General features: G+C 41.5%; 1 pseudogene across 1 annotated transcript; it reads left to right on the top strand.

Annotated features, from left to right (window-relative positions):
* Nucleotides 1-3,974: 3,974 nt before the first annotated feature.
* LOC311620964 (ferritin light chain-like) lies at nucleotides 3,975-8,061 on the top strand (annotated as a pseudogene). The gene is made up of 2 exons: nucleotides 3,975-4,536; nucleotides 7,787-8,061. The product of its transcript is annotated as a ferritin light chain-like (transcript).
* Nucleotides 8,062-23,323: the final 15,262 nt, after the last annotated feature.

Here is a 23,323-nt window from a genome sequence, read left to right as displayed (position 1 = left end):
CCGCAACTATCCTCCCTCAAGAGCTAGGAAGACAAAGTCCTTTGCTATAGTTACATACATTTTTTAAAACATAGAGAAGGGATCAAGAAAAACCCTCTTTTGGGGGCAAAGGAGTAATTGAATAGTAGCTTTGACAAATTATCAGAAAAATGCTTCCTTGCATAATTTCTCTCTTCCATTCCCAGTATTTTTTACTACTGGGGAGATATTTCTATAAAAAGAATAAAATAGAATTGCATATCAAATTAACTTATACCCAAAACAGTTATTTCTCTTTTCCGCAGATTGAGCATTCAACCCACAATACATCTTCAAGACCCTGCCTCTAAACAGGGTCTATTCTTTTATTGTCTCTACACACCTCAATAGAAAATGTGTGTGCATGTGTGTGTGAATGTGTATGAATGAATGTGTGAATTTGTGTATGGATATGAGTTTGTGTGTTTGCTCTATTCCAAAGGAATGAAGTAAGACATTTACTGAACACTTCCAAACTAGAGCTGACAAATAATGATAGATGCTCCACAAGACTGTGTTAAATGAATGAACAATTAACGAGCAAGCTCTATAACCTTTTAAATAAAATTAAATAGTAATAGACAGTGTTTCTTCCTAACCTCATCCTGTAAAATAAAAGGCTAATATGCAAATCGACCAAACAATGAAATGACTGGTCGCTATGATGCACACTGACCACCAGGGGGCAGACGCTCAATGCAGGAGCTGCGCCCTGGTGGTCAGTGCGCTCCCATAGGGGAAGTGTCACCAAGCCAGAAACAGGCTCACAGATGATGAGTACAGCCACGGTGGTGGGAGCCTCTCCCTCCTCTGTGGCAGCACTAAGGATGTCTGACTAATGGCCCCAGAAACTTATCTCCAGTGAGGGAAAGGCACCAGTCAGGTTCACAGGATAGTGGTGGAATGGCCCTCACCCACAGCTACACAACTCAGTCACTGACACTTCATGAGTCTGTACAGATCTGTACACCCCAACCCAGGCAGCTGACTCCTCAACAGAGAGAAAGCTCTACAGGGTGGGGTGACAGGGAAATCATCAGGTGGTGCTTTTGGATTTCCCCAGGCTGATGCTGCACAGAGGAGAGTGCTCCACCTGAGAAAGATGGTGTCTGTGGTGTGGCAGAATGACTCAGCACAGGAATCCTGGCAGCGCTCCCTTCAGTTCTCTTCTCAGAGTCACAACCCTCAGTCTCCCCTTCTGTGACCCTAGTTTGCCCCACCCTTTCTCCGTTTCACTGTGAATGAAACTTTGTGTGTTGACCCTTTAAGAAGGTGACTGTTTTTTAACAGACTCTTGTCTGTCTGCCCTGGCAGAAAAAAATCCCTGCTTATCTTCACAGCCAGATATTAGTTGGCTCTGGCAGTCTAGGCTGGGGAGCCTGGCTTGGGGTTGAGACCCCACTCTTCTCAAAGGGACTGTTTGGAGCTAAGATATCCCTCCAGAATCTCAGCTACTGCCCATGGGAGTGGGGCCAACCCTTTTCACATCTCTGCCCTTCCTGCCAGTCTCAATGTGGCTTCTTCGTAAATTCTCAGTTATAAGATTTCTCTCCAGCTAGTCTTCAGATGGTTATTCATGGTGATTGTTCTATACTTTAATTTGGTCCTGGGGGGAGGTATGTGTAACATCCACCTACTTCCCCGCCATCTTGGATCTCTCTATCATACATTTTCAGTGGGGGCCATATCACCTCCAAGTGAAAATTAGCTCTGGAAGATCTAAAGATTATCATCTGTTACAATGGTTTGTGGCCTCAAAAGTTCAACCCTGCTGACAAAATCTTATTCTTTAAATATTTAATTTATCTCATTGAAGAAAAATCTAAGTTTAATTTTATTTTTCTACTTAGGAAAACAATAAAAACAGTTGGAGAACGCTGCACTATATCATGTTCTGTTTTTATCTACTTGGTTAATAATGAATGAACATACATATTACTTACACACCATATACATATTATCTATTATGCAGAATACGTGCACAGAAAATGGCTCTCTTCTCAATTTTATAATTCCCAAGTTTTACTTAGAGTTGTAAATAATTACAATATAAATACAACTCCTTGTGCCAAAGGTCTTGAGAATTCTAATGATGGGAGAAGTAGTAAGGCCAAAGAGTATTAACAAAATGTGTTTATGAATGTCTACTGTATTGCTACTAAAGCATCATAGCAGGAGGTAGGTTCACCAACTCAGAAGCTTCCCAGGAGCTCTGTAATGCTGGCCCCATACACAGACAACAAGCATAGAGCAGAGGAAGAAGCATAGCGTGCCAGTGGTGGTTTAATAAAGCAAAGGGGCTTATCATACATGGGAGGCTTGTCTTAGGCACCATGTCTCCACACTCACCTGCTAGATCTTAAAAGTTTACATAGAGGCCTTAACGAGGTTCAGACACGTGTAATGTCCAGATGGTCTCAGGAACACATTACTACCTCAAGGCTGTGTCTTTGAGGCAACTTGTAGTTTAGGGAAGGCAGGTGGACCTCGCATAACAAGGACAAAGAAAGGGTAAGGAGCCTCCAATTACCTGGGCCCAGCTCCATGGGTCAACTGGGGGTCATGTCCTCTCAATAACCTCCTCCAACTTAAGTAAATACTAGAGCAAGCTTTCAGTGATCTGACAAAGTTATATGTCAAAATATCTCAAAGTTTTAAACATCTGGAGACAAGAATCAAGTCATTCAACTTTTAATCTTTTACAGCAGTCAATAAATGTGTGCGAAATAAAAATCAAAAATCAAACAAACAGAATTTTCATTACTATATAGAGGTCATCATTTGCAGCCCGAGCCAGTTTGGCTCAGTAGATCGGCCTTTGGACTGAAAGATCCCATGTTTGCATAATTCTATGCAAATTTTAATTAGTCATTGATTCAAAAGATGTTTTTCTATTTTTAGAATGTTTTAAACAGTTTTTATTCTATGACAGAGGAAAGTACAGCACAAAATATAAGCATCAACTGTAACCTAATGTCTTCCCTAGAAAACTGCTCATTTGATTTACCAAAATGCTACCACTGTCCTCTGAAGGAACACATGAAGAGGCATTTGGGTTACTGACAAGTGTTCAAATGCCTGAGCTCAGACCCGGCTGAAGGCAGTGATAAAGCCCACCCCACAGCAGCCTGAGAGGGCCACAGGAAAACCTAGAAACAAACTGAAGTGATCATCACAAACATAGTGTCACAAAGTGCATGTGCCCAAGGCAAGACTAGAGGGTTTTAAACAATTTCCTCAAAAAAGTTGTTGCTTTGAAAAGTTTGACAATCCAACAAACAAGAATTCTATTGTGAGCAGCATTCCAGAAAAAGAAAACAAAAACCTGAGGTTTCTAGCTACTGAACAAGTCATTGAAAATGTTCCTGAGGGCCAATGACACCGAGAGAGGAGCCACTGTAAGCTGTGCTGGGCAGTGCTACCCATATGCAGGCCAGTGAGCTCCACAGAGGGAGAGAGATGACCTAGAAGAGGAGCATCCAAGAGGAGCTGGCACTCCGGAAGGTGACTGCCCTGGAGCTGCAATCGTGTCTATGGGGAAGAAACGTCATTGCATGGAGGACTCGACTACTTTCTGCTTTCTCTAACTTTTCCATGCACCTAGAGTACCTGCCCCGACTAAGTTCCTTTTGTTCTTCTTGCTGAGGAGAAATTTAGGACCACCAGAAAAAAAGAAAAAAGAAAAAAAAAAAAAAAAAAAACTAGTTCAGTTTGCATTGCAGAACTCAAGTCCGTTATCGAGACTCAGAAGGCAGAGTGGACAATGCCCTCCGTGGCCCCAGATCTGCCTCTTGCTTCAACAGGATTTGAACAGAACAGACCCAGGGATGTCTCTTCTTCCAGCTCCGACCACTCTCCTGTGTCTTATCCAGTCACCACCTTCAGAAACACCTCCAGGACCAGCCAACATACCGTTTTGCTTGTTTCCTACCTTAACTCCTTATTGCTGAACAGCCATGAGCTCCCAAATTCGTCAGAATTATTCCACGGGGTGGAGGCTGCTGTCAACCACCTGGCCAACCTGCATCTGCGGGCCTCCTACACCTACCTCTCTCTGGGCTACTATTTCAACGACGATAATGTGGTTCTCGAGGGTGTGGGCCACTTCTTCCAAGAGTTGGCAGAAAAGAAGCACAAGGGTGCTGAGCATCTTTTAAAGTTGTTAAAACACGCATGGCGGCTGCATTCTCTTCCAGGACGTACTGAAACCCTCCCAAGATGAGTGGACAAAACTCAGGATGCCGTGGAAGCCGCCCTGGCCTTGGAGAGGAACCTGAACCAGGCCCTGTTGAAATTGTGTGCCCTGGGTTCTACCCGCACAGACCCTCATCTCTGTGACTTCCTGGAGAACCACTTCCTGGATAAGGAGGTGAAACTGATCAAGAAGATGGGTGACCACCTGACTAACATCCGCAGGCTGGCTGATCCGCAGGCTGGCCGGCCCCCAGGCTGGGCTGGGCAAGTGTCTCTTCCAAAGGCTCACCCTCAAGCACAACCAGGAGCCTTTGGAGCCCAGAGGCCCCTCTGCATCCCCCTGGTGTCTCTGGTTTTTACCTGAGCCTCTTCCCGAAACTACTAGTCATTTTTTTCACCACGGGAGCCCTCTCTGCTGCAATGGACTAAATGAAACAATAAAAGTTTTGCAGTGCCGAAACCGGTTTGGCTCAGTGGATAGAGCGTCAGCCTGCGGACTGAAAGGTTTCAGGTTCGAGTCCGGTCAAGGGCATGTACCTGGGTTACGGGCACATCCCCAGTGGGAGGTGTGCAAGAGGCAGCTGATCGATGTTTCTCTCTCATCAATGTTTCTAACTCTCTATCCCTCTCCCTTCCTCTCTGTAAAAAATCAATAAAATATATTTTTTTTTAAAAAGTTTTTGCAGCAAGAAGAAGAAGAAGAAGGGTAAATTGGTATCTAGATTACTGACCTAGAGGGAGTCTGCCAACAAAGAACCTGTCTAAGGCAGTAATAATAATGATGATGATGATATAACAACAACAATGATAGCAAATAACATTTATTGAACATTTGTTACATGTCAGTCACCATGTTAGGTGTTTCATATTCACTCTGTCATGTGAAACTTTCAAAGATCTTACGAGAATTTTTTTCTTATACTAGTATTCAAAAAAAGCTAGCGAGTTTGGGTGAGTAGAATGGAATGTGACAAAAAAAAAAAAAAAAAAAAAAAAAAAAAAAAGGCCACATGTTAACCTGACAAGCTCAGGGAAGGTCCGCATGACAGTTTTACAAACTCAAAGACCTAAAGTAACCACAAAGGATGGTCTGAACTAAAACTTTAACTAAAGCAGTTTATAGTGGGTAGTTATGTTCTAGACCAGTATCTGCCCTGATAAAGGCAATCTTTCTCTTGACTGAGCCTATTGTCATTTTTCATCTAAGATAACATCCTTGTGAAATGGCAGGTAACATAACTTCCCATTTCCCGGACCTCAGGACACAACCAAATGTGCCTGAGCACCATGGCAGAGACCATAAACTCCTTCATTGTTATTGTTATCATGTTGATTGGTTACTAACCGCCCCACCTAAGTACGGTAAAAGAAGCGTGTATCTATCATTTTACTTTTTTATCCCAGAGGTTCCCCACTCTTTGCTTTGTCCCGCCTCCCTAGTCTATTACCAGTGGATTTCATGTAACCCACTTTCATCTCCTTCTTTGACTGTAATGTGTCAAACAAGGTGAAGAACTGCCACTCTCCAGGGCATTGTCCCAACCCACCGAGATTCTGCTTCCGGGCAATTGTCAACAGTTTGGCTCAAATAAACTGACAAAGCTTCTTTACAGGCTTGAATGTGTATACGGTAACAGGAAAATGACAGAATTTACTCTAATTTTCTGACCTTATAAGCTAGTATTTGAATTATAAGCAGCCCTCCTTTACTTACGTCCGCTGGTGTCCTGGGGGATCTTCACTTCCTTGGTGAGGGCCCTTACCTCAAACCTAGAGAAGCAGAAAGGACATGTTAAGAGCTCCTATCACCAGAACCACATGCAGGTTCAGGCACTGGATCTCTCTCTTGCCTTTCCTCCTCTTTGAGCGCAAATGGCTTTCCTCCGCATTGTGTGCAGTGCTCGCCACGCAGTGGGAAAATAGCCATCGACGATTGCACGTTTTCCTCTTTCCAGGTTCATGACTTCAGAGGCAAAAACGACTTCTTCCAACGTCAGAGGAAAGAAGCACAGGGGAAGGCCCAGGTAGATCCCATGTGGCCCCCTGGCCTATCATGGTGGCTTGAAGGTCTAGACCTGAATTAACGGCTCATCTCTACAGCCAAAAAGCCGGTCTCTGCAATAGCGGCCCCACCAGAAACACCAGTAAAGGCAGAAAGGGGCAGTTATTTTAAGATGGGGTGGGAAGATTGCTAGTGGATTAAGGAATACAGAGCAGACAAAATAGCAGGTGTCTACTACACCAATGCATGTATGCAAATAATTGAGCTTGTTAAAATGTGGATTGTGGTTCAGAAGGCCTGGGGCAGGTCCCAAGGTCCTATACATCTAAACATTTGCTTTCCAATGCCACAGCCCCTGCGCTAGGTAGCAAAGCACTAACCTTTCCATGCATTGCCGACCGCTATCTAACGTGGTCGATGCTCTAAAGCAGTGGTTCTCAACCTTTCTAATGCCGTGACCCTTTAATACAGCTCCTCATGTTGTGGTGATCCCCAACTATAAAATTATTTTTGTTGCTACTTCATAACTGTAATTTTGTTACTGTGTATGAATCATAATGTAAATATCTGTGTTTTCCGATGGACTTAGGCTCTACAGCAGCGGTTCTCAACCTGTGAGTCGAGAACTGCTAGCAGGGTCGCCTCGGTTCTCTAAAGCCTCGGGACAGACGCAATCTCGCATGCTTGTCTGAGTGCGGTGCCCTCTCAGGGCCGGCTGTGTCCCGTCACAACACTGAAATAGCAGAGGTGTTGCCCGTCAGGATCGAGACATAATGGCAGAACTCTGTGATAAAAACACTTTACAATTTCATAGCACCTTCCATCCCGAAGTGTTTCAGAAGCTATATACATTCAGCACCACAGAAAGATGATAGAGGCAGGTTTGGGAGGGGGCGGGAGAAGGAGGTGATGAGGGATGGAGTGGGGGTGGAGGCATAGAAGCCAAGGACAGTGGGGCATTTCTCTGTTAACGGCAACACAACGCTAAAAATATTTTTTAAAAGAAAATAAAGGAAAGAGAACTAAAATCTTTAAGGCTCATGCTTAAACAAAGATACTGCATAGTTTGATGTTCAGAACTATTTTCTCAAGTAAGTTGCCACTAGTACTACTCTGAACACAGAGGAAAAGGAAAGAGAATCTGAAATGAGCTAAACAAACAAAAAGATTAAAAATATTACCAGGAAATCTTTAAAGTCTGAATCTACTACGTAGTAGTAACTCCAGCTTATATAGGCTATGTCGGTCTTCTTAATTAAACAATTAAGTCTTAAAACCTTAAAGGGCAGCTTTCCATCACACGTTCTCTGGCACGGGAAATAGTTTTTTGTTTGCAAAGCATTTAGTAAAAGAACTGACTTTTCTAAGCATGACAGAATGTGAGCATCTAACTTAACCTTCCTCCACCTGATGACAGTCTGGGTAGCTCATATATATTCTGAGGTGGGGGAAAACGTTACTTTATGACAGAGCTTAGAAATGGAAACTTATCATGACTCCTAGAGTGTTTGCCTTTAAAAATAAAAATAAAAAATCCATTTTCTAGCATTGCTGTTTCCCATTTGTTACCAGGGACTCCTGGGAGCTTCCATGAACTTGGAAGGAGTTCTGAGTTCACTTCTTCTGACTCCGGGCAGCTGATAAATGAAGGCCCCCGAGATCCCACAAGACACTTTCAAAGAGTCCGTGCTCCAGGCAGCATGTGGCCGCCGGCCAGGAAAGCACATTCCACATTTAAAGGGCAAGGAGAGAAATCCTTTGGCTACTTCATGTCTCTTGGGGTTTCCAATGAACTCCTTGCATTTGTCTCCTTTGTGAAATGTTCTAGTAAACGAGCTTATTTATGAACATTCGAAAAACCCTCAAGATAACAAGGAAAAAGAGAGCAGGGGTTCTTACACCAGAAATCCATCTCTCCGCTTCTTTTTATTCACTCTCCTCCTGGTGTTTCTCCTCCCACTTTCACTGGAGACAGGGTGGTGAGACCTTCCCCAGCCAGCAGATAACTGGCTACCCCATCAGGAGCATGTAATCTTCAACCACGTTATGACTGCTTTATCAGAGAGAAAAGTGTGCCACTCATAAAGCCCACAAAGGTGTCCCCGGCGTACATATTTCCTTTATAATGGAAATCCTCATTTTCATGAAAAAAAATGCATTAGAATGACTTGTAGCTCTTGTACCTTGATTCTGTCATTTTGGGCTCCCGACAAAGTTTTGCTCAAAAGCCTATTTTTATAAACGGTGGGAGGTCACTGATGCGCCTGGTTATCTCTCAGGGTTCTGTCAGTTTCACAGCTGGAAATGCTGCTGCCACGGTCACTCCAAAGGAAGGTGGTGGTGACGTGCAGGCTGCAGATAAGGATTTTCACTGAGAGGCCAGCTCCAGAGACAACGCAAAAGATTATGGGCAAGAGACAGGCAAGGGAAAGGCACAGTCATAAAGTCAGAGTTATTGCAATCGTGAAGATAAAGGATTATATTCCATTTTAGTCTGCTGCACGTTCAATAATAGCATGGGAACACGGCTGAATATATACCTTGTGGATGGTAATAATTGGATATGCTAGCTTGGAATGAACATTATAAAAAGGAAGGAAAGCTACTAGTTCAATGGAGTATTTTAAGCAATGGCGGGTTTGGAATTCAATCCTCCTTTGACTCATCATTTGAATTACTGATAAGACTGTCTGCTTCCCAAATGATTTGAGGCGGCTCAACATTTAACTACTGTCAACCACATAAATATGAATTCGGGCACAGTTCTGGGAATCAGGGATTCAGAGTTATCAAAACAAGTATGCCTCTACTTCTTGACCTTACTATCTAACACCGTTCTCCAGTGTAACATGGAGAACAGACTATTGAAACTAGAATAGTACTATTCAGACCTGTATGGCCATTGCATCATCAACCACCTTGTAAACACTATTTATTGGGTGGAGGTGTTTCACTTTAATACAAAAGTTACCGCACCCATCTTTCTATTCTAACAAGTTTACTTCTGCTGTCTGAGTCCACATTCTCCAAAGACACTTTAACACAAATAATAAAGTATTTTAAGAGCTCAGATGAACAGTTAACTGCAAGTCAATTTAACCTGATAACCTGATTGTTTTGGCGTGTTAAGCTCATCTTGTTGTTCCCCAAAGCTTATGAAGACATAGCACCCACTCTTGGGTTGTTTGTAATTACATTCAAGAGATATTTACATCCGACACCAGTTTGGCTCAGTGGATAGAGCGTCGGCCTGTGGACTGGAAGGGCATGTACCTTGGTTGCAGGCACATCCCCAGTGGGGGGTGTGCAAGAGGCACCTGATCAATGATTCTCTCTCATCGATGTTTCTAGCTCTCTATCCCTCTCTCTTCCTCTCTGTAGAAAAATCAATAAAATATATATATTTTTAAAAGAGATATTCACAGAAGAACAAGAATAGAAGCAGAGTTCTGGCCAGTTTTTCTCAGGGGTTAGAGCATTGGTCCTGGGACCAAAGGGTCATGGGTTCAATTCCCAGTCAAGGGCATGTACCTCAGGTGCAAACTTGATCTTCAGCCCTGGTTGGGGTGTGAATGGGAGGTAACCAATCAATGTGTCTCTCTCAAATGGATGCTTCTTCCCCCGCCCCCCTACCTTTCTCTAAGAAAAAAAAACGATTGGAAAAAATATCCTAAGGTGAGGATTAATTTTTTTTAAAGAATAGAAAGCAGAATAAGGTAGACAGTGCATAGAGGTTTAAACTTAGCTCTAGATGCATGTGGGATCAAAAGGCTAACTATAGCAGGACAGCTGGAGAACATACCTGCACAAGTTGAAGTTTCAAGAATGCCACGAAGAATGAATGGATCTTATCAGTCGTGTTGGCTGAGGGCAGAAGAATGCAACAGTTGATTGACAATACAAAACGATGGCCAGAATTCTGGCTCTCTCTCTTACTAACTGCAAAACTATGAGTGAATAACAAAAGTTTCTAATTTTGAGTGGGTCTAATAAGAGTACATCATAGAGATGCTATGAGTATTAAATAAGATAATTCACCTGAAGTATTTCACTGTGCCTGTTACATAGTATTCAATAAGTATTAGTTTCTAATATTATTATGCAGTAAGAGTGGAGGAAGGAAAGCTGGGAAGCGTAAATTATGTTCAAGGAATAGCTGAAGGAGTGCACAGGGCTTATTGAAAAGAAAGGTTAAAGGATAGACTGTTGAGAGCTTCAAAATGCAGGAAATGTAATATAGTCTTTATTATATAAGAAACAAGAGGCTTGGCCAGTGTGACTCAATTTGGTTGGAGCATCATCCTATATACCAAAAGGTCATGGGTTTAATTCCCAGTCATGGCACATACCCACGTTGCAATTTTGATCTCTGGTCAGAGAGCCTATCTGGGTACATGTGAGAGGCAGCCAACTGATGCATGCACGAGGGGCAGGGGGAGGGAGCCCTCAACCCAGCCTGCACGCTCTTTAACCTGTGACCCCTCGAGGGATGTCTGACTGCCCGTTTAGGCCCAAACCCAGTTGGATCGTGCCTAAATGGGCAGTCGAACATCCCTCTCACAATCCAGGTCTGCTGGCTCCCAACTGCTTGCCTGCCTGCCTTCCTGATTGCCCCTAACCACTTCTGCCTGCCAGCCTGATCGCCCCCAACCACTCCCCTGCCAGCCTGTTTGCCCCTAACTTCCCTCCCTTGCTGGCTTGTCACCCCCAACTGCCCTCCCCTGCAGGCCTGGGTCCCCCACAACTGTCCTTCCCTGCAGGACCAGTCGCCCCCAACTTCCCTCCTCTGCTAGCCTGGTCACCCCTAACTGCTCTCCCCTGAGGCTTGATCACCCCCAATTGCCCTCCCTTGCAGACCTGGTCCCTCCCAACTGCCCTCCCCTGCTCTCATCACCCAAAACTGCCCTCCCTTGCAGGTCTGGTCCTTCCCAACCGCCCTCCACTGCTGGCCATCTTGTGGCAGCCACCTTTGTCTCCACATGGGGGCAGCCATCTTGTGTGTTGGAGTGATGGCCAATTTGCATATTAATCTTTTATTAGATAGGATTGTGAGCTGGGCTCAGCTGTAACAGTTTTATATGGAATAAGTTCTGTAGCACTCAAATAATCCTATGTAGTTAGGTATTTCATTATCTTATTTTACAGAAAAGGAAACTAAAGCATGAGAAGATTAAGTAATTTGCTCCAGATCACAAAGCTGGTACATGGGAGAGGTGAGATTTGAAAACCCAGGAAACATGGTTCCAGAACGACCTACCATAATATATCTCTAAATTCTAATAACGCAACTTTTTATCATATTATATTTTATACCAGATTTATTACCTATTCCCTTTATGTGAACATTTTCTAAATCTTTAGCATTTTTCAAGTGAGTAAGCCTTAAACCAAACACAAGCTTCAGACTGTCAGCTATCACCGATTAAATGTGTGTAGCATCCATTGCCATTTTTCCTTTTCCTAATGTTGCTCCAATTTTCCTTCACACATACCTCTCATCCTCCCCACAGCCCATATTCATAAAGGGGCATGAGTCACATCAGGCAAACCTGATTGGTTTAAAGGAAATCCCAACATGCATGCCATCATGATTGGGTCAGGAATACAGGCATAAGCCAATCAGCACAGGGCATTACAAGGATTAAATCAAGAATGGACATGTGATCTAATTTAAGCCAACAAAATGTAAAGGAAGATTTACATAGAACTCCTGGGAAATAATTTTCTCACTCTCAATAAAAATTCGCCAGGAAAAAAAAATTCTTATTTCTTTTGAAAGTCATGAAACAGGACTGTGAAGCCTAAAATAATCACTTTGCCTCCATGAAGAAGTCAGTCTAAAAATGAAACCAACACAAAGAGGAGGGGCAGCTGAGCAAACAGAGAACCAGCCAGGGCCGCTGGCCCAAGCCAGGCTGCAGCTTGCCTCCTCTCAGTTTTTGAGCATAGGAGGTAACATTTATTTGTTTGCTCAGGCTAGTTTAATTTTGTTTCCTGTCACCTATACATAACATCAGACTCCCTCCAGTGATTTATTCTACGTTGTCCCTTCAACAACACCTGCACAAAAAAACAGACTCTCTTGATACCTATATGACATTCCTTATTCATGTGGCGTGGGACATCCATTACTTTTCTCTGCGATTTGTGGTGGTCAGTCTGTATTTTTCATTTGCAGAAATATTAACTGCCTTGCTTCATTATTTTTCATCATAGTTCACCCCAGGCTTTCTCACACCTTCTTCCTGGGTATCATGTCATAACAGAGATTGGTAGGAGGCAGTTTATAACAACCTGGAGATTGTTTTGAGTGTTTCATTCCTGCGCTCCCTGAGTCATCACTCACATCGGACTCTCGGGCCATGACTGAGGTTCACACAGAAAGTCACTGAAGGGTGAAATAAAGTTGGACAAGTTGAGCATTTAGAGCAGGGAAATCTCACATATTAAAAAATAGGGAGTATCCAACAATTGGCAAATGAATGAATAAATTATACTCGAGGCACACGAAGAAATAGGCAGTTGTGCAGGGGTTTGGTTTTTTTTATTATGGTTTTAGAAACTATGGAAAAACTTAGCTATTATCCTAAGTAGTAAAAAAGATACTAAATTATATACAAAATATGTGCAACTACATAATAATCACAAATCAAAAGGGGGAAAAATAACAGAATTTTTTTTAAAAAATCTGAAACAAATGAAAAATATAAACAAAATGAACACCAAAACTATATTAACAATGGTTTTACTGGGGACTAAAGAAAATTTTCCTATTTTTTTTTTTTACTATTTTTAATAAGTACAGATTATGTCATAAAGGAAATTTGTAATGTTTTAACATAGGAACATTAACATATATAATTTTCATTAACCTCATCTCTAAATTGACAAATTTATTTGAGCCACACAAAGTTAAGGAAGTTATGAAGGGGCCGGCCAGCATGGTTCAGTGGTTGAGTGTCGGTCCATGAACTAGGAGGTTGGGATTTCAGGTCAGGGCATGTGCTCGGGGTGCAAGCTGGATCCCCAGAAGGGGGTGTGCAGGAGGCAGCCAATCGATGGTTCCCTCTCATCATTGATGTTTCCATCTCTCTGTCCCTCCTTCTCCCTCTCTCTAAAATCAATAAAAACTTTTTTTTAAAAAAGAAAAGAAAAGAAAGTTACAAAGGGTACGTTTAGATTTGCATAGCTTTTTGATCACAGTGTCCACTTTCCCAAAGAGGTTTTCTAGGTCAAAGGAGAGGCATAGTATCCAAAGTAAGACCTCAAACTACATAAAATTTAAATACTTTCTCTTAGGCGTTAAGAACCAGAAGACCGCCAGCCAGATCTTTTGGGTCACTCCTCCAAAACAGTAACACCATTCAAGAAATAGTGTAGCTGGGGAGGAGCCGAAGGAAGGGAGGCGAGAGTTGTGAATCAGTTCAGCTTAGTCAGACTGTGCACAGGGGGAAACAGGGAGGAAGGCCAGGGACTAGATAACACCAGACTGAAATCTGTACACATCATTACTTTCCAAAAGTGAAGCTCAGAGTAAAAAGTTTAAATGAAAAGGAGACATGAGAAAGATAAGGGGAAAGGAGATAGAATTGGAAAGACAGATGCCAGACATATGTGTACAGAAGGATACACAATAAATGCAGAATTGTGGAAAGATACAGGAGTTAATAGAAAAGACAGAGAGAAAGTGAACAGGCAACCAAAGGCGAAAGGATAGTCCCAGCGGTGTTAGACCCTGATGGTGGAGATTCCGGCGAGACCCTGGAAGGGAAGGTGGGGGTGAATGACAAATGTTGAGCATCAAAATAAATCATCTTTTCTAGATCTTCTGCAGAGCAAATTTTCCAGAGATTTGGATTTGGTAAACAGACCAAGCTGGATCATAGCGAGGAACTTACAGGGGATTTGAGATGTCAAACACACAGAAGCCAAGGTTTGCCTGCAGTGTTGAGACTGACACCACGTGTGGCCTTTCAGTATCGGGTCCCTTTCAAATAACTGCGGCTCAGAGAGACTTCTCTGAAAAACCCAAGACAATATATTAGCTTTTCTTTAGCTGTAAGATACAGCAATAATCACTTTTACTCAATTTATATAGCTGGTTAGTTTTTCCTCAGACCTGAAAACTATGTATTATATCCGTGCCATATTTTGTATTATGTAACACTAGAGGCCCGATGCACAAAATTTGTGCAAGAGTAGGCCTTCCTTTCCTGGCTGCTGGCACCCAGGACCCTGGGCTTCACTCACAGCCCCGGCTTCATTCAGAAGGTCATCCAGAAGGATGTCCAGTCTAATTAGCATATTTTGCTTTTATTAATATAGAAGCTTGTGTTTAGTATTTGAGATAAAATCATTATTTATTGGTTATAATGTGATAGAATTGTCACACTGAAAGAAAAGAACATTAAAATAATTTATATTTTCTGATTTTTTAAATTAAACTTCTTTAAGCATAAACTGTTAACTGAGAGAGAATTTTGTGCTTGAGTTGTTTTATTAATTTTCAGACCCAGACAGACGTTAAATAAATGGTGTCTAACTAAATGAGCTTTAGAGTGAGAGAGACCAAATGGGTCCAGAATCTACAATTTGTCAACATGTTAAACCAGTTTCCCAGCTCTCTGATTCTGAATCTCCTTGTCTTTTAGATGGCAATATCAGTACCTGCCTCATATGGTTATTTGGAGGATAAAATAATACATATGATGTACTTAGCACAGCACCTGGCATATAATACATATTCAGAAAATGCTGTCTGTTCTAAAAGTCACCGAAATTGTTGTCAATTTCATTGTCAATATTATTGCCAATATTGTTGTAAATGAGAATGGAGATTTTATTAGGAGAGAAAACAGCATTTCTGACTTAGTTGTGTACTCTATGTCAGACCTCTTGAGGTCCCTGATCTTGTGTGTATGATTTCCTCTGCCTGGACCATAGTCCCTGCCTCGTCCACCATCCCTGCCTCCTCCATGCCCTCCTTGACTGGCTACTCCCACCCATCCTGACTCTCCACTGAAACATAGCCCCTCCTTGAAGTTGCCTTTCTCTGACACTACAGGATGGAGTTGGTAGCTCTAGCAACCTGCTCTCCCACTCTGCTCTTTTCATCACATCACACTGTAATTCAATGTTTATTTTATTGATCTGTGTTTCCCCTCACATTTTACGCACACACATACACACAATATTAAGCTCCATGAAAATATATAAATCTATCTGGTTGCCTTCATTTCCAACCCAAACACATAGTCAAAGTATGCTTTCCACATACTAAGTTCCTAATAAATGTACTTTTTTAGTAAATAAAAGACACTAAGAAAATAGATATTAAGAAGTTTTACAAACACCATGTGTTAGGCTGAATCATAATCTATCTACTAACCAAAAGCATCCCATAACTACTGAACTACTAACTTGCCAAGAGTCTTCTAACTAAAGTAACTTGACAATAAGTAAAGTACCTTGATACATCTGTATAGACCTTTAAAATAGCCAGCTAAAGAAAGCAATTCAAATAATATGCCCTCAAGCAAGTTTTTACAAAATTGCCCAGCTATTTTAGTAGCTCCATGAATAGAAATTATATTTGTGTGAAGAGTGATAAAAAATTGCTATCAGAATGCATAAAAAATGTAACTAGTATATATTTATGAATACCTCCTTCCCTTTCAATAAGTTGGAAGTCTAAGTGACATCAATAACAGAGAATAATTTTTGTCCTGGCCAGTATGGCTTAGTGGATAGAGCGTCAGCCTGCAGACCAAAGAATCCCGGATTCAATTTTAGTACAAGGGCATATATAATAGCTTGGTTGCAGACTCCTGCCTGGTCTGGGCCTTGGTCAGGGCTCATGCAGGAGGCAACCAATCAATGTGGTTTTCTCACATTAACGTTTCTCTCTATCTTTCCCTCTCTCTTCCACTCTCCCTAAGAATCAAAGGAAAAATATCCTTAGGTGAGGATTAACAAAAAAATAATAATAACAGAATTTCCCCCCAACCAGTGTTGCTCAGTGGTTAAGCATCAGCTCAATCCCCAGCGTGGGATGAGTGGGTGCAGGAGGCAGCTGATCAATGTTTCTCTCTCATCAATGTTTCTATCTCTCTCCCTCTCCCTTTCTTTCTCTAAAATTAATAAAAATATATTTTTTTAAATAATAGAGAATTTTACTCGCACCAAATTTATTTGTAAATTACATTTATTTGTAGATTCTATATATTTGTTTCATTTTTAATCTAATAAAGATCATTATTAAACATAGATATGTACTTTTATTTCCTATGCAAATTATATGAATTGGTATTTTTGAGATAAATTAAACATGCCCAGTGCTATCACAACTTTATGATTAATTCAGTCTTTTGAAAATAAACTGATTTCTCCAAGAGCACATGTTCATAACATCCATCAAATAGACAAGATGATTTGTATATAGCTTCTGAAATTTTACCCACAGCATCTAATTATTTTTCCTTTTGGCGAAAGCTTCTGAACACCTGTTGAAGTCATTACTGCCCTGTCCTTTGGGAGCAATAGGAGACCAGCTCCCTCACACACTCCATTTTTCTCAAGATTCACTTCATAGACTTGCTGCAGCACAAACCCTTTAACAGGTGGCTGGGCCTGCTTCTCCTCCCCACCATCCTCACCCCAAGAATGATAAACTCGATTATTTTTTCTTTTCTTTCCCCTTAATGCAAATATCCAAAGTAGGGACATTCTCAAGAGCAAACAATTTCACTCAGATTAATTTCAAGAACCTGCCTGGAACAACAGTTTTGCTTGTGAAACAAGAGGTGGGTGGGTCTTTTCCTTTCCTCAAACCTGAGAAAAATAGATGATAAGTGTAAAGGTGTGAGTCCTTCTATAATATGATAGGTCAATAAAGGAAAAAAAATCATCTCAAAAAATGTCTACTAAAGTGTTTATTAGAAAAACACTGATATCTTGATTTGTTCTTACACATTTGCTTACTCTCAAAACACACACACACACACACACACACACACACACACACACACAAAATGCTGCAGTGGCACTTAAGCGGTTTATGTGTATAAGGAAAACTTTTGTTTTGATGTGTTAAGGGACTAGGGTGACGGGGTTCCCATCCAGCTATTGAGTATTGCCATCCTTCCTTCCTACAATGCAGTTCATTCTCGATTAGTGACAACATCTTATTTCAAATTCTGAGACTATGATACTATTTTCCATAATCCTAAAACCTCCTACTGTATCCTTCAGTATCCTGGTAGAAAACAGATTCACTCCAAATCATCTAATGAAGAAACTCCAATAAAGCCATCCAAAGACTTCAACAGTGAGATGCCATTACCACCAGGGGTGTTGAAGGGAAAGGAGATAAATTAAGATAAGAAAAGTGCGCCAGGAGCGCAGAGAGATTGGACACTGAGGAGGAGAGACCTTGTGGTAGGAGCTACAGCCCTAGGAAACATAATGGGAGGGAGAGGAAGTAAACACTCTGGCCTGTCTCTCCTCTCATCCTCCCATTGATCTCCTATTGCCAATATCCAACTGGAGGTTAGAAATTCGCCACAGGAGAATCCAGGAGACAGAATCTTTTGGGAAGAGCCTCGTGTAAATACAACACAGAATAGAGAACGACAAAGAATAGATCTTAGATTAAAAGAATATATAAAGAAAAAAAGTATAAACACATCCAGATGGAACTTGTTGACAAGTTATTAAACTAGTCCAGCCATGTTTGCCTCCTAGTGGTCTGAATAAGGGAAATGCTGAGAGTTCTCCAGGGGGAGGCTTTGTGTGTAAAAAGTACTGCGTCATTCCCCACCTCCTTATTTCTTCTCAAGCTAAATAAAGGACCCTCAAGAAAACCACTCAGAAAGATTAAAGAGATGCTCTCCAGAAGGGCAGACTCTCTGGCAATATTCTTGCTGAAGGACCAAAAGCTCATAGGCCAACTCTATATTAAAGTGTGAGCCTTTGTCCTCAAGTGTTTGGGGGCATAGATCCTGATATCTGACATCATTTGAAGAAATGAAGACAGGCTGCTGGTTTCAGAACATCCACAGTAGCCGGTTAAAGAGAGAGAAAATTGGTGGGATCATGCCAAGTTCTCATGGATTAGGATGACACTGAGGAAGATAAATGAGCATGAAGCAAGTAGGAAAGCATTACCCAAGATGGCTACTTTCCAGGACCATGGGATACCAGCACATAGAGGCTCTATGGGGAGGCGAGGAGGCGGGCACCGAAGAGGGGTGGTGTAGTGTCAAAGTCTCTGCAACGGGGACTCCAAAGCACCCATAAAATTGGCTCCTAAGACAGAGCAAACACTTGGACTCCTGCCAGGGCAAGTGCAGGACAGCCAAGATAGAACTCACAGTCCATGTTAAATTAAAAGGGCCTTTCCTCTCATCCTTTATTCCTCTCTCCCATATCCTCCACCTTAAACAAACCTGAAGCAAGAGGAGAGGCAGGAGCAAGAAGAATAGGAGAACATTTCACCAGATCCTGCTAGCCCACCGCTGGCCACTGAGCCACTGGAAAGGGAAAGGAGAGAAGCTTTGTTCTGGATGAGAGAGTGAGAAGCATTTTCCTTTGTATTATACTGGGACATTGAATATCTAAAAGACTGGAACCGTGCACCTGAAAATGATTACACAGAAGACAGCAGGATCGCCGGGACCGGTTTGGCTCAATGGATAGAGCGTCGGCTTGGGGACTGAAGGGCCCCGGGTTCGACTCCAGTCAAGGGCATGTACCTTGGTTGTGGGCATATCCCCAGTAGGGGGTGTGCAAGAGGCAGCTGATCGATGACTCTTTCTCATTGATGTTTCTAACTCTCTATCTCTCTCCCTTCCTCTCTGTACAAAAATCAACAAAATATATTAAAGAAGAAGAAGAAGAAGAAGAAGAAGAAGAAGAAGAAGAAGAAGAAGAAGACGAAGAAGAAGAAGAAGAAGACGACGACAGCAGGATCTCAGAAAGATGCAGAAATTGGAGAAATCAGGTTCCTCTATATTGTAAGGTGACATTTGGGGATGAGAACAGTAATATTGAAAGTCTCTATAAGAAAAACTCAGGCTGAGACCGGTTTGGCTCAGTGGATAGAGCATCAGCCTGAGGACTGAAAGGTCCCAGGTTCGATTCTGGTCAAGGGCATGTACCTTGGTTGTGGGCACATTCCCAGTAGGGGGTGTGTAAGAGGCAGCTGATTGATGATTCTCTCTCATCGATGTTTCTAACTCTCTATCCCTCTCTCTTCCTCTCTGTAAAAAAATTAATAAAATATATTTTTTTTAAAGAAAAAAAACCCAGATCTCTAGATTTCCTTTACATATTCTGTCCCAGTCAGTGACTTCTCCCTGATCCCAGGAAAAGACTGAGTAACAGCCCTCATACAGAGGCTTTTAAGATAGCAAACTACGAGTGGGAGTGAGGTATCATAGTGAACAGGGGGAATTAAATAACTGTTGGCCTACCTAACACTGGAAACCTTTAGCCCCTTTGCCCACCTGGGTCCCAGACTCTGGCAACCAGATTTATACACCTCCCAGCAGGAGACTAGACTTCTAGAGGATGCTTACCTGCCCACAAGAGAAGACCTTGGTGCTGAGAAATTGGATGGCAGGTGTCAAGTGAGGAAGCAAGGCTCACTTTTCACTGAGTATCTTTTTATTGTTTGAATGGTTTGCCAAGTGCATGTATTGTCTATTACAAATAATAAATGCATAAATATTTACACATGGACATTCTAATATACAAACAATTAAACTGTGATGAATGTCTCAAAGAAACATAAAAAGATATTGAGTTACCCAACCCACATGGCTGGGTGGGTTAGTGTTGACATATGAACCAGGAGTTTACAGTTCGATTCCTGGTCAGAACATATGCCAGGATCTCCAGTAGGGGGCATGCAGGAGGTAGCCAATCCATGATTCTTGTCATTGATGTTTCTATCTCTCTCTCCCTATCCCTTCCTTTCTGAAATCAATAAAAATGTATTTTTTTAAAGATATTGAGTCTGTGAAACAAGAAAGGGATGCTACTACAAAAGAAAAATTCTAAGACCAAAAGGAACTGTTGAATATAAAAGCATGATCACAGAAGTAAGGACTAATAAGATAAAAGTTTTCAGAGAAAAAAAGCAAATGAGAGTAGAAATCAAGAAAAAGACATGATTCAGGAAAACAGGAGCCCCAACATAAGAGAAAAATAAGGCCTCTCTAATGGTATTGATAAAGGGAAATTTGAACCTAGAAAGCAATTAGTCAAGAGTCAAGCAAAAGGACAGAAGGCTCCATAAAGGATGTAGCCAGGGGGGGGTGGGGGGGAAAAAAAGGAAAACAGAAAGACATACAGGAAGGAAGGAAAGAAGGGGGAAAAGAAGGGGAAGAGGGATCAAAACAGAAAGGAAAGATATATTTGACTAAATTGAAAGGAAATTTATGATTCTCAGAAAATTGGAAAATAAATTAGTAAAAGTCATAAGCAAGTGAGAGGCAGTTATTAACTCAAAAAAAACACACAATGTAATTAGAGTAAACAACATAATTACTTAGTTGTAACACTAAACATTAATTTAACCAAAACCTATACTGGGAGATGGGTGAGGGTGGGGGATAGGTGGACAGGGGATGCGAATGTTTCAGGTTAAAAGCTAAATCCTCATCTTCTGCAATAGTTAATCTAAAACTGCAAGGAATAGGATTCTAAGAATGTTGTTTTCAAATATAAAGGTAATTAGGAGAACAATTAGCTAAAAGAACTAGAAGTAATATCTTTGAAGAGAGGGAATAGGGAATAGTTGGGGCAGGGACTGGTCAAAAATTTTTGTTATTATAAGCTTGATGGTATTATTTCAAATCAAACTATATATATAATGATATTATATATAATCATATGTAATATATAATAATATAGCATATAATTATATAGTATATTCTAGAGACCTGGTGCATGAAAATTCATGCACTGAAGGGGGGTCCCTCAGCCTAGCCTGCCCCCTCTCACAGTCTGGGAGCCCTCAGGGTCAGAAGGCAACCTGACGATCAGGGGAAGGCAACACTCCATCACACCTCTGCTGCTGCCACTGTGGGGAGCACAAGCCTTGGCCAACCCTGGTTACCTGAGCCTTGGCTGGCCCTGGGAGGCATGGCAGCCATGATCTGAGGCTTGCCTGAGCCTCAGGCCAGCCTTGAGTGGCTGGGGGGCTGAGGAAACTGGGCGCTGCCATCATGTGGCTGTGGGTGCCACCATCTTTGAGGGCGGGGTGGTCAATTAGCATATTCCCTCCTTATTGGCTGTGAGTGCTGCCATCTTTGAAGGCATGGCAGTCCACTAGCATATTCCCTCCTTATTGGCTGTGAGCGCTGCCATCTTTGTGACAGTGTGTGGGTCAATTAGCATATTCCCTCTTTATTAGATAGGATATAAAGCTTAACGAGAGATTGAAATTTAAATTAACAATTAAAAGAACAGCAGTAAGTACACGTTTACACTTTACAGGAGTAAAGAGACCAGTTGAACAATGCAGAGTAGTCAGAACTCCACATGTGAGTCTAATAGAAGACCATTTAACCCACAAAGGAAAGGAAATCCCCAGAGATCACTAGAAACAATGTCAGGTATAAAAACAATGTAATACCAGTGAGAGTTTCCATCTCTGGCTGGAGTGCTTAACTGTGCCTCAAATCAGATACACTCTGGAATACTTACAGTTTCAATCAATCAACTGTCACATAAGACTTTAGCCCTTCCTTATGCGTGAGAAGGGTTAAATACTGTTGACTTATCATTTGCACAGAAAATGGAATGCAAAATCAATGAAGTCTCCATAGCTCTTTGAAGATGTGGTGTACATTGAGGGTATAGGGTTTTTAATGTGCTCCCAAAGGTATAAGCCAACTAGCGAGGGCAGAGTCAGAGGGATTGGAGGTAGAGTCACAGCTAGTCGCAGCAAAGGCATGGCACAGAGCTGCCCCATCCAGTATCCAGATGGGAAGACTAGAAAAATAATATAAATTTTCCTATTCTTTTGCTACATATCAGAAATGTCCAAGAATGTATTTTAAACTATGCACATTTCTTTCCTAGTTGCAAATAGTTTTGCCAACTATAGTTAACAAAATAAAGAATGTTGAAAAGTATTCAAGACAAAACAAATCTATGTTTACTTAAGCTTCATGGAGTGTTAGAATTATCAGCAGCCTTTTCTAGGATTTTTTAAGTACTGGCACTTGTTTCATTTATATTCTGATAAACCTCTAAAGCAAAATAAAGGGGACATTTCTGCAACAAGTTCAGAGACCCTTTATTTTCCTAACTAGTTATTAACAAAAAGAACATAGAATTTGGCCCAGCATGTGTGGCTCAGTGGTTGAGCCATTGACCTATGAACTAGGAGGTCATGGTTAGATTCCCGGTAAAGGCACATGCCTGGGTTGTGGGCTCAATCCCCAAAGAGGGACATGCAGGAGGCAGCCAGTCAATGATTCTCTCTCATCATGGATGTTTCTATCTCTCCCTTCTTCTCTGAAGACAATAAAAATATACTTTTTAACCTTAATATTTTTAATATTGTGCTAATATTGTAAGTCTCAAAGGATTCTTAATAATTAGAGATAATTTATGTGAACAATCCAGCATGTAATAGATACATAATGTTTTTATTATCATTATCCCTAAAATAGCTTAGATTTTACTCAGATGTTGCATACACAATTTCTATCAAGCCATTTCACAGATAAGGAACAATAGTGGAGGATAAAAAATACTAAATATTTTATGGCTACATTAATGCCAAGAATTAGACAAGAATAGGACCCTTGTCCTCAGGTATGGTAGCAATTGGTGCTACTTACCAGATATTACCCATTTTTTGCCCCTTTTAAGCATATTGTTGGGAGAGAGGGCTTTAAATTATTTTTGGACCATGTGTTGTAAGTAGGAAATTGAGTGAATCATCTGGGCCAAATATTTAATTGCAAAGAAAGATGGTCCAAAGCTCTCTTTTCCACCTGGCTTGGTGACCAGCAATGCTCAAAGCAGCGGCCTCTCTCAGCCCAGGACCCTGAGTGACTACATTGTATAGAGCCTCCCTCTGACCCGTAATTG

The sequence above is a fragment of the Pipistrellus hanaki genome, assembly GCF_964339955.1.
Source record: "Pipistrellus hanaki genome assembly, chromosome: 1".
Classification (NCBI taxonomy): Eukaryota; Metazoa; Chordata; class Mammalia; order Chiroptera; family Vespertilionidae; genus Pipistrellus; species Pipistrellus hanaki.
The sequence above is the reverse complement of the archived record's forward strand: the minus strand, read 5'-3'. Positions and strand labels throughout refer to the sequence as shown.